The sequence below is a fragment of the Herpailurus yagouaroundi genome, unplaced genomic scaffold, assembly GCF_014898765.1.
Source record: "Herpailurus yagouaroundi ecotype Mexico unplaced genomic scaffold, PumYag 192, whole genome shotgun sequence".
Classification (NCBI taxonomy): domain Eukaryota; kingdom Metazoa; phylum Chordata; class Mammalia; order Carnivora; family Felidae; genus Herpailurus; species Herpailurus yagouaroundi.
Genome location: NW_024412423.1, coordinates 8,744,046 through 8,759,036, shown reverse-complemented (window position 1 = coordinate 8,759,036; position 14,991 = coordinate 8,744,046). Strand labels below are relative to the sequence as shown.

Genomic DNA, 14,991 nt, shown 5'->3' with positions numbered 1-14,991 from the left:
TAGAAAACCTTAAACACACACACACACACACACACACACACACACACACACACACACACACCCACCCAAACACACACACACACACACAAAATTCCTTTCTTTTTTAATTTTTTTTTAGTATTTATCTTATTTGAGAGAGAGAGAGAGAGAGAGAGAGAGAGAAAGCACAAGCAGAATAGAGGCAGAAAGAGCCAGAGACAGAACCTGAAGCAAGCTCCAAGCTCTGAACTGTCAGCACAGAGCCCGACATGGTGCTCAAACTCAGGAACAGTGAGATCATGACCTGAGCTGAAGTCAGACGCCTAACTGACTGAGCCACCCAGGTGTCCCCACATTATTCCTTTCTTAACTTCAGAAGTCTTTGGAAACTCATGAGGGAGGAGAGATGTTTTTATTTAAATATGAAACAAATTGAAACAACACTGAAACACATTAAAGAAATGCACCAAGGTAATTCTTCACTAACAACTATAGCTTCATTTTTAAATATTATAATAATGAAAATATTTGTTGACTGCTTATAACACCTAAGTCATTGTTCTGGGGACTTCACAAATAATTAACTGATTTGCTTCTTAAAAAAACACCATCTTGGGGCGCCTGGGTGGCGCAGTCGGTTAAGCGTCCGACTTCAGCCAGGTCATGATCTCGCGGTCCGTGAGTTCAAGCCCCGCGTCGGGCTCTGGGCTGATGGCTCAGAGCCTGGAGCCTGTTTCCGATTCTGTGTCTCCCTCTCTCTCTGCCCCTCGCCCGTTCATGCTCTGTCTCTCTCTGTCCCAAAAATAAATAAACGTTGAAAAAAAAAATTTATTAAAAAAAAAAAACAAAAAACAAAAAAAAAAACATCATCTTGGGGCCCCTGGGTGGCTCAGTCGTTAAGCGTCCGACTTCAGCTCAGGTCACGATCTCACGGTCCAGTCCGTGAGTTTGAGCCCCGCGTCGGGCTCTGGGCTGATGGCTCAGAGCCTGGAGCCTGCTTCCGATTCTGTGCCTCCCTCTCTCTCTGCCCCTCCCCTGTTCATGATCTGTCTCTCCCTGTCTCAAAAATAAATAAACGTTAAAAAAAGATTAAAAAATAAATAAATAAATAAATAAATAAATAAATAAATAAATAATAAAAAACCACCATCATGTAGACGACACTATTATCCCAATCGTATACCGAAGAGAACTGAGGTTTAGAGAGTTTAAATCACTTGCCCATGGTCATGGGGGTCACGCTCGTAACCAGTGCCAGGAGCACAAAAATTGGCTCTGATAAGCCACCCCACAAAAAGAGTTTTTTTTCTAATGCTCAGGACATTCGACCTTCACTTGAAGATCATCTACCCTTTCTTTTTACTTGCATTCTTTTTACTGTCACCATTTTCTCTAAGACCATTCTTTTTCCCCCTCTCTTTTTTACCTTGATTACTTTCCCACTGTTTTCTTCCCTGTCTTTAATAGTTGACTACAGGAAACTAATGTGCATTTATCACATAAATTAAATGACTTTGTGGTCCATACTGTATTATTCACTTTCCAAAAATCTATAGGGCCATTAATTAGATTTCTTGTTTCTTCTTAACTTTTCAGGGGATCCCTAGTTAGCAACCTTTGTTAGGAAAGGATTCTAAGGCCCTATTCTAGGTAAATTATAGTCACCCATTAGACTGAGGTGAGATCATGAAGCAACAGATAATTAGCACCAACAATCATAGAACCCACTCATGGATATACTGGCTTAACAAAACAAAGTAAAAACTGGTCTGATTTAGAGAAGCTCAGAGAAGTTTTGTTTGGCTCATGCTCTAATTTAAACTGTATTAAATTAGGTGAAAATATTTATTAACCAAAAAAATGCATAGAAAATCTGAATTTCTGGTTTACCTTGATAAGTGGCAATGCTATTCCTGATTTTTCAGAGCAACAAGCAGATGATGTTGAGTGACAATTTCTATCTCCCTCAGACAAGCTTAGGACTCTACAATAGTGTTCCTACACACAGTTCACTCATTTACACCTTCTGGCCCTGTGGGACAGTTGATACTGTAGACCCTTGAGTTTAAAATCTTAGTAAGCCACCCAACCATGTCTAGGGTTAGAGCAGCAAAATCAAAAATGTGCTTCTAATTTGGTTTATAACTTCCTAATTCCCTTTTATTTTTTTACCAATTATTTCAAACTAGTTCTAAAATTGACCTAGTTTGGAAATTCACTAGTTCTCTTTTAAAGACCAAAAATTTAAATATATGACACATAAGAACACTGGAATTGACATTTTTGTATAAAATAGGAAAAATCCAGAGGTCAGCCCAGAAGATACTGTGACTATGTCAAATCCAGAGCAGATAGAAATCTTAAGAAAGAAATGTCATGCCCAAATAATGAAAGTCAGTCAGCAAAGGCAGTAATTATAAATTTTCATGTTTTTCAATACAGATAAAATTCTCTTCATTTACCCCAGATGTGTTTTTCTATAAAGCATGGTTGAATGGAAGCCTCTATGTTTTTGAATGGGTAAAGCTTAGAGATGATAACCCAAGTAACAGAGGGGAGGCTGGTGAACCTGTCCAAAAGAGGCATTTTCAGAACAAGCTTATGTTTTTATTTATTTTATTTTTTTTAATTATTTCCATCTTTATTTATTTATTTATTTTTTTTTTTATTTATATATGAAATTTATTGTCAAATTGGTTTCCATACAACACCCAGTGCTCATCCCAAAAGGTGCCCTCCTCAATACCCATCACCCACCCTCTCCTCCCTCCCACCCCCCATCAACCCTCAGTTTGCTCTCAGTTCTCAACAGTCTCTTATGCTTTGGCTCTCTCCCACTCTAACCTCTTTTTTTTTTTTTTTCCTTCCCCTCCCCCATGGGTTCCTGTTAAGTTTCTCAGGATCCACATAAGAGTGAAACCATATGGTATCTGTCTTTATCTGTATGGCTTATTTCACTTAGCATCACACTCTCCAGTTCCATCCACGTTACTACAAAAGGCCATATTTCATTTTTCTCATTGCCACGTAGTATTCCATAGTGTATATAAACCACAATTTCTTTATCCATTCATCAGTTGATGGACATTTAGGCTCTTTCCATAATTTGGCTATTGTTGAGAGTGCTGCTATGAACATTGGGGTACAAGTGCCCCTATGCATCAGTACTCCTGTGTCCCTTGGATAAATTCCTAGCAGTGCTATTGCTGGGTCATAGGGTAGGTCTATTTTTAATTTTCTGAGGAACCTCCACACTGCTTTCCAGAGCGGCTGCACCAATTTGCATTCCCACCAACAGTGCAAGAGGGTTCCCGTTTCTCCACATCCTCTCCAGCATCTAGAGTCTCCTGATTTGTTCATTTTGGCCACTCTGACTGGCGTGAGGTGATACCTGAGTGTGGTTTTGATTTGTATTTCCCTGATAAGGAGTGACGCTGAACATCTTTTCATGTGCCTGTTGGCCATCCGGATGTCTTCTTTAGAGAAGTGTCTATTCATGTTTTCTGCCCATTTCTTCACTGGGTTATTTGCTTTTCGGGTGTGGAGTTTGGTGAGCTCTTTATAGATTTTGGATACTAGCCCTTTGTCTGATATGTCATTTGCAAATATCTTTTCCCATTCCGTTGGTTGCCTTTTAGTTTTGTTGGTTGTTTCCTTTGCTGTGCAGAAGCTTTTTATCTTCATAAGGTCCCAGTAATTCACTTTTGCTTTTAATTCCCTTGCCTTTGGGGATGTGTCGAGTAAGAGATTGCTACGGCTGAGGTCAGAGAGGTCTTTTCCTGCTTTCTCCTCTAGGGTTTTGATGGTTTCCTGTCTCACATTCAGGTCCTTTATCCATTTTGAGTTTATTTTTGTGAATGGTGTGAGAAAGTGGTCTAGTTTCAACCTTCTGCATGTTGCTGTCCAGTTCTCCCAGCACCATTTGTTAAAGAGACTGTCTTTTTTCCATTGGATGTTCTTTCCTGCTTTGTCAAAGATGAGTTGGCAATACGTTTGTGGGTCTAGTTCTGGGGTTTCAATTCTATTCCATTGGTCTATGTGTCTGTTTTTGTGCCAATACCATGCTGTCTTGATGATGACAGCTTTGTAGTAGAGGCTAAAGTCTGGGATTGTGATGCCTCCTGCTTTGGTCTTCTTCTTCAAAATTACTTTGGCTATTCGGGGCCTTTTGTGGTTCCATATGAATTTTAGGATTGCTTGTTCTAGTTTCGAGAAGAATGCTGGTGCAATTTTGATTGGGATTGCATTGAATGTGTAGATAGCTTTGGGTAGTATTGACATTTTGACAATATTTATTCTTCCAATCCATGAGCAGGGAATGTCTTTCCATTTCTTTATATCTTCTTCAATTACCTTCATAAGATTTCTATAGTTTTCAGCATACAGATCCTTTACATCTTTGGTTAGATTTATTCCTAGGTATTTTATGCTTCTTGGTGCAATTGTGAATGGGATCAGTTTCCTTACTTGTCTTTCTGTTACTTCATTGTTAGTGTATAAGAATGCAACTGATTTCTGTACATTGATTTTGTATCCTGCAACTTTGCTGAATTCATGGATCAGTTCTAGCAGACTTTTGGTGGAGTCTGTCGGATTTTCCATGTATAATATCATGTCATCTGCAAAAAGCGAAAGCTTGACTTCATCTTTGCCAATTTTGATGCCTTTGATTTCCTTTTGTTGTCTGATTGCTGATGCTAGAACTTCCAGCACTATGTTAAACAACAGCGGTGAGAGTGGGCATCCCTGTCGTGTTCCTGATCTCAGGGAAAAAGCTCTCAGTTTTTCCCCGTTGAGGATGATGTTAGCTGTGGGCTTTTCATAAATGGCTTTTATGATCTTTAAGTATGTTCCTTCTATCCCGACTTTCTCAAGGGTTTTTATTAAGAAAGGGTGCTGGATTTTGTCAAAGGCCTTTTCTGCATCGATTGACAGGATCATATGGTTTTTCTCTTTTTTTTTGTTAATGTGATGTATCACGTTGATTGATTTGTGAATGTTGAACCAGCCCTGCATCCCAGGAATGAATCCCACTTGATCATGGTGAACAATTCTTTTTATATGCCGTTGAATTCGATTTGCTAGTATCTTATTGAGAATTTTGGCATCCGTATTCATCAGGGATATTGGCCTGTAGTTCTCTTTTTTTACTGGGTCTCTGTCTGGTTTAGGAATCAAAGTAATACTGGCTTCATAGAATGAGTCTGGAAGTTTTCCTTCCCTTTCTATTTCTTGGAATAGCTTGAGAAGGATAGGTATTATCTCTGCTTTAAACGTCTGGTAGAACTCCCCTGGGAAGCCATCTGGTCCTGGACTCTTATTTGTTGGGGTTTTGATAACCGATTCAATTTCTTCGCTGGTGATGGGTCTGTTCAAGCTTTCTATTTCCTCCTGATTGAGTTTTGGAAGAGTGTGGGTGTTCAGGAATTTGTCCATTTCTTCCAGGTTGTCCAATTTGTTGGCATATAATTTTTCATAGTATTCCCTGATAATTGTTTGTATCTCTGAGGGATTGGTTGTAATAATTCCATTTTCATTCATGATTTTATCTATTTGGGTCATCTCCCGTTTCTTTTTGAGAAGCCTGGCTAGAGGTTTGTCAATTTTGTTTATTTTTTCAAAAAACCAACTCTTGGTTTCGTTGATCTGCTCTACAGTTTTTTTAGATTCTATATTGTTTATTTCTGCTCTGATCTTTATTATTTCTCTTCTTCTGCTGGGTTGAGGCTGCCTTTGCTGTTCTGCTTCTAGTTCCTTTAGGTGTGCTGTTAGATTTTGTATTTGGGATTTTTCTTGTTTCTTGAGATAGGCCTGGATTGCAATGTATTTTCCTCTCAGGACTGCCTTCGCTGCATCCCAAAGCCTTTGGATTGTTGTATTTTCATTTTCGTTTGTTTCCATATATTTTTTAATTTCTTCTCGAATTGCCTGGTTGACCCACTCATTCGTTAGTAGGGTGTTCTTTAACCTCCATGCTTTTGGAGGTTTTCCAGACTTTTTTCTGTGGTTGATTTCAAGCTTCATAGCATTATGGTCTGAAAGTATGCATGGTATGATTTCAATTCTTGTAAACTTATGAAGGGCTGTTTTGTGACCCAGTATATGATCTATCTTGGAGAATGTTCCATGTGCACTCGAGAAGAAAGTATATTCTGTTGCTTTGGGATGCAGAGTTCTAAATCTATCTGTCAAGTCCATCTGATCCAATGTCTCATTCAGGGCCCTTGTTTCTTTATTGACCGTGTGTCTAGATGATCTATCCATTTCTGTAAGTGGGGTGTTAAAGTCCCCTGCATTACCACATTCTTATCAATAAGGTTGCTTGTGTTTATGAGTAATTGTTTTATATATTTGGGCGCTCCAGTATTGGGCGCATAGACATTTATAATTGTTAGCTCTTCCTGATGGATAGACCCTGTCACTATTATATAATGTCCTTCTTCATCTCTTGTTACAGCCTTTAATTGAAAGTCTAGTTTGTCTGATATAAGTATGGCTACTCCAGCTTTCTTTTGGCTTCCAGTAGCATGATAAATAGTTCTCCATCCCCTCACTCTCAATCTAAAGGTGTCCTCAGGTCTAAAATGAGTCTCTTGTAGACAGCAAATAGATGGGTCTTGTTTTTTTATCCATTCTGATACCCTATGTCTTTTGGTTGGCGCATTTAATCAATTTACATTCAGTGTTATTATAGAAAGATATGGGTTTAGAGTCATTGTGATGTCTGTATGTTTTATGCTTGTAGTGATGTCTCTGGTACTTTGTCTCACAGGGTCCCCCTTAGGATCTCTTGTAGGGCTGGTTTAGTGGTGACAAATTCCTTCAGTTTTTGTTTGTTTGGGAAGACCTTTATCTCTCCTTCTATTCTAAATGACAGTCTTGCTGGATAAAGGATTCTCGGCTGCATATTTTTTCTGTCTAGCACACTGAAAATCTCGTGCCAACTCTTTCTGGCCTGCCAAGTTTCAAAAGAGAGATCAGTCACGAGTCTTATAGGTCTCCCTTTATATGTGAGGGCACGTTTACCCCTTGCTGCTTTCAGAATTTTCTCTTTATCCTTGTATTTTGCCAGTTTCACTATGATATGTCGTGCAGAAGATCGATTCAAGTTACGTCTGAAGGGAGTTCTCTGTGCCTCTTGGATTTCAATGCCTTTTTCCTTCCCCAGTTCAGGGAAGTTCTCAGCTATTATTTCTTCAAGTACCCCTTCAGCACCTTTCCCTCTCTCTTCCTCCTCTGGGATACCAATTATGCGTATATTATTTCTTTTTAGTGTATCACTTAGTTCTCTAATTTTCCGCTCATACTCCTGGATTTTTTTATCTCTCTTTTTCTCAGCTTCCTCTTTTTCCATAACTTTATCTTCTAGTTCACCTATTCTCTCCTCTGCCTCTTCAATCCGAGCTGTGGTGGTTTCCATTTTGTTATGCATTTCATTTAAAGCGTTTTCAGCTCCTCGTGACTGTTCCTTAGTCCCTTGATCTCTGTAGCAAGAGATTCTCTGCTGTCAGCTATACTGGTTTCAAGCCCAGCGATTAATTTTATGACTATTATTCTAAATTCACTTTCTGTTATATTATTTAAATCCTTTTTGATCAGCTCATTAGCTGTTGTTATTTCCTGGAGATTCTTCTGAGGGGAATTCTTCCGCTTGGTCATTTTGGATAGTCCCTGGCGTGGTGAGGACCTGCAGGGCACTTCCCCTGTGCTGTGGTGTATAACTAGAGTTGGTGGGCGGAGCCGCAGTCAGACCTGATGTCTGCCCCCAGCCCACCGCTGGGGCCACAGTCAGACTGGTGCGTGCCTTCTCTTCCCCTCTCCTAGGGGCGGGGTTCACTGTGGGGTGGGGTGGCCTGTCTGGGCTACTTGCACACTGCCAGGCTTGTGATGCTGGGGATCTGGCGTCTTAGCTGGGGTGGGTAGGCAAGGTGCACAGGGGCAGGAGGGGCAGGCTTAGCTTGCTTCTCCTTAGGTGATCCACTTCAGGAGGGGCCCTGTGGCAGCAGCAGGGAGTCAGATCCGCTGCCGGAGGTTTGGTTCCGCAGAAGCGCAGAGTTGGGTGTTTGCGCAGAGCGAGCAGGAACTGGTTCTCTTTGGGATTTTGGCTGGGGGATGGGTGGGGGAGATGGCGCTGGCGAGCGCCTTTGTTCCCCACCAAACTGAGCTCTGTCGTCCGGGGGCTCAGCAGCTTTCCTTCCCTTTGTCCTCCAGCCTTCCCGCTTTCTGAGCAGAGCTGTTAACTTATGACCTCCCAGATGCTAAGTCGCGCTTGCTGTCGGAACACAGTCCGTCAGGCCCCTCTGCTTTTTTGCAAGCCAGACTCGGGGGCTCTGCTTGGCCGGCGAGCCGCCCCTCCGCCCCGGCTCCCTCCCGCCAGTCCGTGGAGCGCGCACCGCCTCGCCGCCCTTCCTACCCTCTTCCGTGGGCCTCTCGTCCGCGCTTGGCTCCGGCGACTCTGTTCTGCTAATCCTCGGGTGGTTTTCTGGGTTATTTAGGCAGGTGTAGGTGGAATCTAAGTGATCAGCAGGACGCGCGGTGAGCCCAGCGTCCTCCTACGCCGCCATCTTCCCTCCCTAGCTTATGTTTTTATTTAGATGGTATGTTAGAGATCCATAAAAATAGCAAAATTTCTAAAATCGCCTTTATTGATATTTTTGGTAAGGGTGATTGAAAAGACCTCAATTTACCTGACTTTGGGTAGGGAGATGAATATTACAGTATTTTTAAAATGATCCACCCTCAAATTACCTACCTGGAATACCACTGCCCAGGATTTGGAATTAAACAGATGTAGATTTGAAACACGGTCAGCTATTTATTTTATAATAGTGAACATCTGGTAAGATAATAAACATCAGTGTCATAGCACAGTACCCAGGTTACATTAAAAAAAATGTATTCTCTGATACACAAATGTGCCTTCTGTGCCTCTCACACACAGCTGAGACATGCAGTCCTCAAAAAGCAGAGCTGAGCACGGAGGCCAAGTGTAGAGGCAGAGAGTTTGATTCTGAAGTTCCATAATGTTATCTATTAGGATACTTTAGAGACAAACATTAAAAATTAAAACCGTGGCCACTAGAAGAAGTTGCTATGGATTTCAGAACTCATATAAAACAAAATAAGATGAAGTAATTTAAAAACTGCTGACATTTCCAATTAACCTTGCATTCTTTGGTGGTTCTTTATAAAAATTACTGAGAATATGCTCACATACAGCTCAGGGCTGATGCCAACATGCTCCTTCCCCTGGGACTGATCTAGTAGGGCAGTGGTTACCAAGATTTCTACCATTCTTTCATTTTCACTGGTATTTAACTAGTATTTCACTACCATTGCTCTGCCTTCTTGAAGTCCTATACCTCTACTTGCTATTGACATTAATCCTTAGCATTCTTTTGTTCTATAATAACCTCTCACTGAGTCAGGTCATTTTTGTCCTCCCCAGCTGCTGATAAAGCTTGCCCCAGGCAATTACTGTATTCACCTCAGACCATCAGAAGATTTAGTTTTCCTAATGTCCGTGAACCTTTGGAAAGAACCCAAGTCTGTAAGATGACTCCCAGAGCAAGTCGAGCTTAACACAGAGCAGAAGCCTCTTCTTTGGTCTTTCTTTCCAATTGGTATCCCCATTTGCCTGCTGGATCCAGTGTTTCTTAATCCCAATTTCAGGGCTTGATTCTTTATATTCGTTGGATTTACATGACCCAATATTATTTTCCCAATGCCTTCAATTTTAACACTACACATTACTTAGTCCATTATACCACGAATCCTAAATAAGAGATGCTCCCACAGTCAGCTCCTATGGCAACTCCCTGGCCTCACAGACAGGAAAAGTATTCCAAAAAATACCATGAAAAAATAAAGGGTAAAAAAGGATAAACATCAAGGCAAACTAGAACAAAGCAAAGATCAGGGCAGAAGGAATAGAAAGCAATGGACACAAAGAGAAAGAACTTAACATCTGCTGAGTCTTATGTTGTCAAAATCAGTGGTGGCCGCCCAGTCAAAATTATTTTACCTCCTTCAGGATAAATAAACTTCAAGAGATTAATAAATCTAATAAATCTACCCAAAATTAGATACCCACCGACTTAAAGAACGAGAATTCAAATTCAGAACTGGCTACATTATCTACCAAAGCAGAGGGCTCCCATAACACATAACATAACAACATATATGTATTTTTTTTTTCATCAATTTTAATGACATATTGCTTAGGATGTGAGAAGCAGGGCTTGACACACCGCTTTGAGAGGAATGGAATGAGGGGGTGCTGTTAGTACAAAGAGACTGAGGGAGGCAGGATGGGTAAGTTAAGAAGCTAAAAGAAAAAAAAATGTGTTCTTACCTGGGCCCTGGCTGCAGCCTGGTCCTGTGGAAAAGACAATGAGCAGTTAGCAACACCTGGGGGACAGGTGTTCTCCTTACTGGGATTAGAGCAGGCGGAGACCACAGTCTCCTAAGAGGCCATAGTTGAAAATAGTTCATCCAAAGGTAAGTTCTTCTTAGATCTTCCTCCTGAAACAGGGATACAATACTCTCGATGTGAATTTACCCTGGGGAACGCAGAAAATTACACTTCTAAATTACAGTTAGAAACCCAACAAATAAATGTCACAAAGCTCCAACCTTGAAATGATAGGAAATCCTTGGAAATTAGAAATAGTGCTTTTTTTTTAAATGATGGAAGAAACCAAGACTCAAAGGGTTTAAACACCCTAAAACTGCAGAGATAACAAGAAGCAGAGTTGACACTGCAACACAGTTTATCAGACTCTGAAGTTATTTTTCATCATAAGTAGGCTGTAAGTTTCCATTACAATAACACATTGAAAAATTACCTTTTGAACTGGCTGAATAGAAATACTGATTTCCTACCTGAGATCATTATTTCAGATCATGGAGCCAAGTCGTAGTTGATTCATGTTATTTGTTTTTCAAAATGGAACTTCAGAACATGTATTAACTGCTGTAAGGAATGCTGAAACTCCACATTTAAAAAATGGTAGTTTAAATTGTGTTTTCTTTCTACATTTGCTCAATATGGAAATTGTTAATATTGTAGCTTTAGCGCCCATTTAAGTCTTCAGCTTACTTTTGCTAATTATAAGCAAATCAATTGTTATAAGAAGTAGAATGTGATATTATATATATATATATATATATATATATATATATATATATATATATTTTTTCTTTAGTCAAGAGAATCATCTCCTGGATAGTTAGATTCCAAATGACTTGGCAAGACAGAAAGTCAATGAAGTACAATAAATAGACCCAGCGGAAACATTTTTCCTAAACAGCCCAGTCTAAACCACTCATTCTTCAGATATTGTCAAGATTGGATTAGCCTGGTTTAGGGAATCACATTTTCTAAATGAAATTTTGCAGCTGAAATGCCAAAGTTTTTATCATGCTATTATACCCTTGAGAAAAATAACAAGCAGACTATTTCACTCTTTTCTGGCTATTTGGTATGAAGCCTAAGTCATTTCCATAAAAGAACCAGATTTCTCCCTGACTCACCAGTACGTAAATTGGGATTAGCAGACTCTCAAAAAGTAACTGAAGGACAAAGAATAAAACACTGTTGCCATAATCACAAACCTGCAGAGTCTTCAGTAATGAAAATATTTACACTTCAGACTTTAGAACGCTAACATGGAAAGACCTTGTGGAGAAATAACTCAATCAACCAAACCACACAGTTAAGCACTCCTACTCCTCACCATCATACACGTACTGAAGCCATCATCAAGTGAGTCTGAAGACAGTGAATAACCACCTCTATCTTCAGGTCCAGAGTTAAGAGTTTTGCTGATGCTTACAAACTCTGTTTTGAAAGGCAAAAATCAGGTGGAGTCTCTTTAGAGCCAGGTGACGATGACAAGAGCTTTTCATAGGACTCTGGTGCCTTCAAGGTCAACAGTAAAAGGAGTAGCAAAGGAGAGTGGGTAAGGATAGGGCAGAAATATTGATTTATGAGCTTTCCACACCTCAACGCTGTATTTCATGAAAGAAACGAACATAGGATTGTACAACCCCTATTTAATGCTGACTTGTCAAGTCTTATAAAGTATTTGATTCTAGCTTGTTACCTCTAAGGGTCAGGTCTCTGTTTTAAAGAAACTATAACCAATATCGTGACTTAAAATTCCCAGGGAAAAAAACAGCAGCTTGTCCATAAGACTGAGTGAAAATGTAAGATCTTCCACAATAACTGTATAGAAATTATATTTCTAGAAATACCTTGGGTAAAGTAGCAACAAAAGGTAAGTGGGCAACAAGGGGATTCCGTGTTCTCAGCCCCTCTTGTCCTTGTGGCACATTATATTTGTATATATTCTGTCTTTCTGAGTATGGTAAAGATCAGTGTGATAAGGAGCAAAATGTGCTGGTAAATGCATAAAGCTCTGAAGCATATAATATGGTAGTGCCATTATTATCATCATCATCACCATAATGCTCACCAATGGGTCAGGAAAAGAATCCTAATTATAGTATAGGAAAAAAAAATCAAGCTGCCCTGGCAAGAGAAATGTAATAGATGAATTATTTTTGCAATGCTATCTGATCATCAAGAGATATTGCCTTTAATCATTTCTTACATCTCTTACCATGAGGTAGAGTGAAGACATTTCCTTGAAGTAACTTGAAGGGAAATGTTTACATTACATACTTACAGCCTCACATTAATACAATTTTGTAAGTGTTCTAGGCTATTTCACAGAGGACAACCGCTACCTAATAGAGGAGCTAATTAATAGAGCTAATTAATAGAGGAGACCTCCTGCAGAGGCATCAGAATTGATGTGAGACAGGGGTCCCAAATTTGAGTTCCAGGTTCTAACTAACACACCATAAAGATTTTGCCCTTCAAGCCTTCAACCTTTTCTTCTATAAAATAAAATCTTTCTCTGTTTATGGCTAATTTAAGTAGCCTGTATATACGAGGAATGAGGTAGGAACACCAAAGGTAGAGTCAGAGGGAAGAACATATAATTTCTGCTTTCAAGGAATGTGTAAATACTACAGGACACCACTACAGATACCAAAGACACACACACACACACACACACACACACACACACACACACACACACACCAAAATTAAGCATAAGCAGTGATAAGCTTTAAGGTTACAGTTGACCGATAAGATGTAGTAAAGGTAAACTACTAATGCAGAGATTGAAAAGTCTGCCTCAGTTATAAACATGTAGAATATAAACAGGTAGGACCGCACACGGTGGGTAATTGTAATGTGTAGACATAGGTCCATCAATGGCAACAAAAGGAACGCTCTGGTGGGAGATGTTACTAAGGGGGAGGAGGCTACACATATGAGGGGGTGGGGGTACTTGAGAAATCTCCCTACCATACCCTCAGTTCTGCTGCAAACATAACACTGCTCTAGAAAAACAAAGTCTTGGGGCACCTGGGTGGCTCAGTCAGTTAAGCATCTGACTCTTGATTTTGGCTCAGGCCATGATCTCATGGTTCATGAGATGGAGCCCTACGTCAGGCTCTGAGCTTAGGATTCTTTCTCCCTCTCTCTGCCCCTCCCCTGCTTGTGATTCCCCCCCCAAAAATAAATAAATAAATATTTTTAAAAAACAAAAAATAATAAAAAGTAAAATAAAAAATAAAACAAAGTCTTAATGAAAACAAATAGCACGTGTCTTCAAAAGTTCATCTGAAGAAAGAGGACTTAAAAGACAAGAGTAGAGATGGACTGTGGAACTTACTTCGGTTTGATATCTAAAATTTATTCAATATGAACAGGTAATGAGGATGTGAGTCTTTGTATTACAAGAGGATTTGCCTAAGTAGTGACTTGCCCACATATAATCCTTACTTGTTTTCACTGATACTTTTCAGAATTACTGAATTGTCTCCCACTTAGAATGTAGTAAACACAGATATTCAGAATAATTTCTACTTCTCTTATTAAAAAAAGATATGGCTCTATCAAATGACTTTTCTTAAAACAGAGGCCTAACAATCATAGTTATTCATTAGATATTATTATTAGATATATAGAGAGAGATCATTACATACATATTTTATATATATCTTGAAAGTTTGCAATCACTGAAAGTGATGCTCTTTTAGAAATGTTTACTGCATAATCATTGTGGCAGAGAAGGAAAAGTACTGCTTAAGAAGAAGATGACCTTTATTGTCATCAGTTTTTTCCTAAGTGACAAGAAAATTTTCTGGGCTACAGTTCTCGCTCCCCAAAATTCCTTTCCTTCTTTCTTCCTCTCCTCTCCTCCATCTTCCCTCCTTCTTTTTTTCTTTTCCTTCTCTTTTTTCTCCTCCTCCCTCCCCTCTTCCCCTTTCCTTTTTTCCACCATTATATTTATGAAGTGTTAAGAATCATCTCGAAATACAGAGATAAAAGAATCAGTAATGGCCCTAAGAAACTCATTTGCTGGTTAGAAAGCAAATTAAAAAAATAGCAAAATATAGAAAATTCACCTGAAGTAAATTTTAAGAGCAAATAGGAATTAACCAGTTATTCTCATAGGTGCCGATAGAAGCAACTGCAGATGACCATGGATGCACACCCAACACAGGACGCCTAAATAAAGATGGACAAGGTGAGGCACATGGGAGGAACCATGTGGATAAAGTATTATTTGAAATTGAAGGAAAGGTAAGGATTAAATAGGCATGAGATGGAAATAGGGGTGAAAATGTGTAAAGATGTAAGGAACATATGAAATCGCTTTAAAATGAAAGTGATGGGGTGCCTGGGTGGCTTGGTTGGTTGAGCATCTGACTCTTGATTCCGGCTCAGCTTGTGACCTCATGGTCCATGAGTTCGAGCTCCGTGTTGGGCTCTGTGCTGACAGCTCAGAGCCTAGAGCCTGCTTGGAATTCTGTCTCTCACTTTCTCTCTGCCCCTCCTCCACTTGTGCTCTGTCTCTCTCTCAAAAACAAATAAACATGAAATGAAATGAAATGAAATGAAATGAAATGAAATGAAATGAAATGAAA

General features: G+C 39.7%; 1 long non-coding RNA gene across 1 annotated transcript in view; it reads right to left on the bottom strand.

Annotated features, from left to right (window-relative positions):
• The window catches only part of LOC121010585 (uncharacterized), a 266,333-nt gene that overhangs the window by 138,182 nt on the left and 113,160 nt on the right, over positions 1-14,991 (bottom strand). The window contains exon 2 of the long non-coding RNA XR_005781269.1: positions 10,334-10,503. This is a non-coding gene — a long non-coding RNA (uncharacterized LOC121010585). The remainder of the gene's footprint in view (positions 1-10,333; positions 10,504-14,991) is intronic.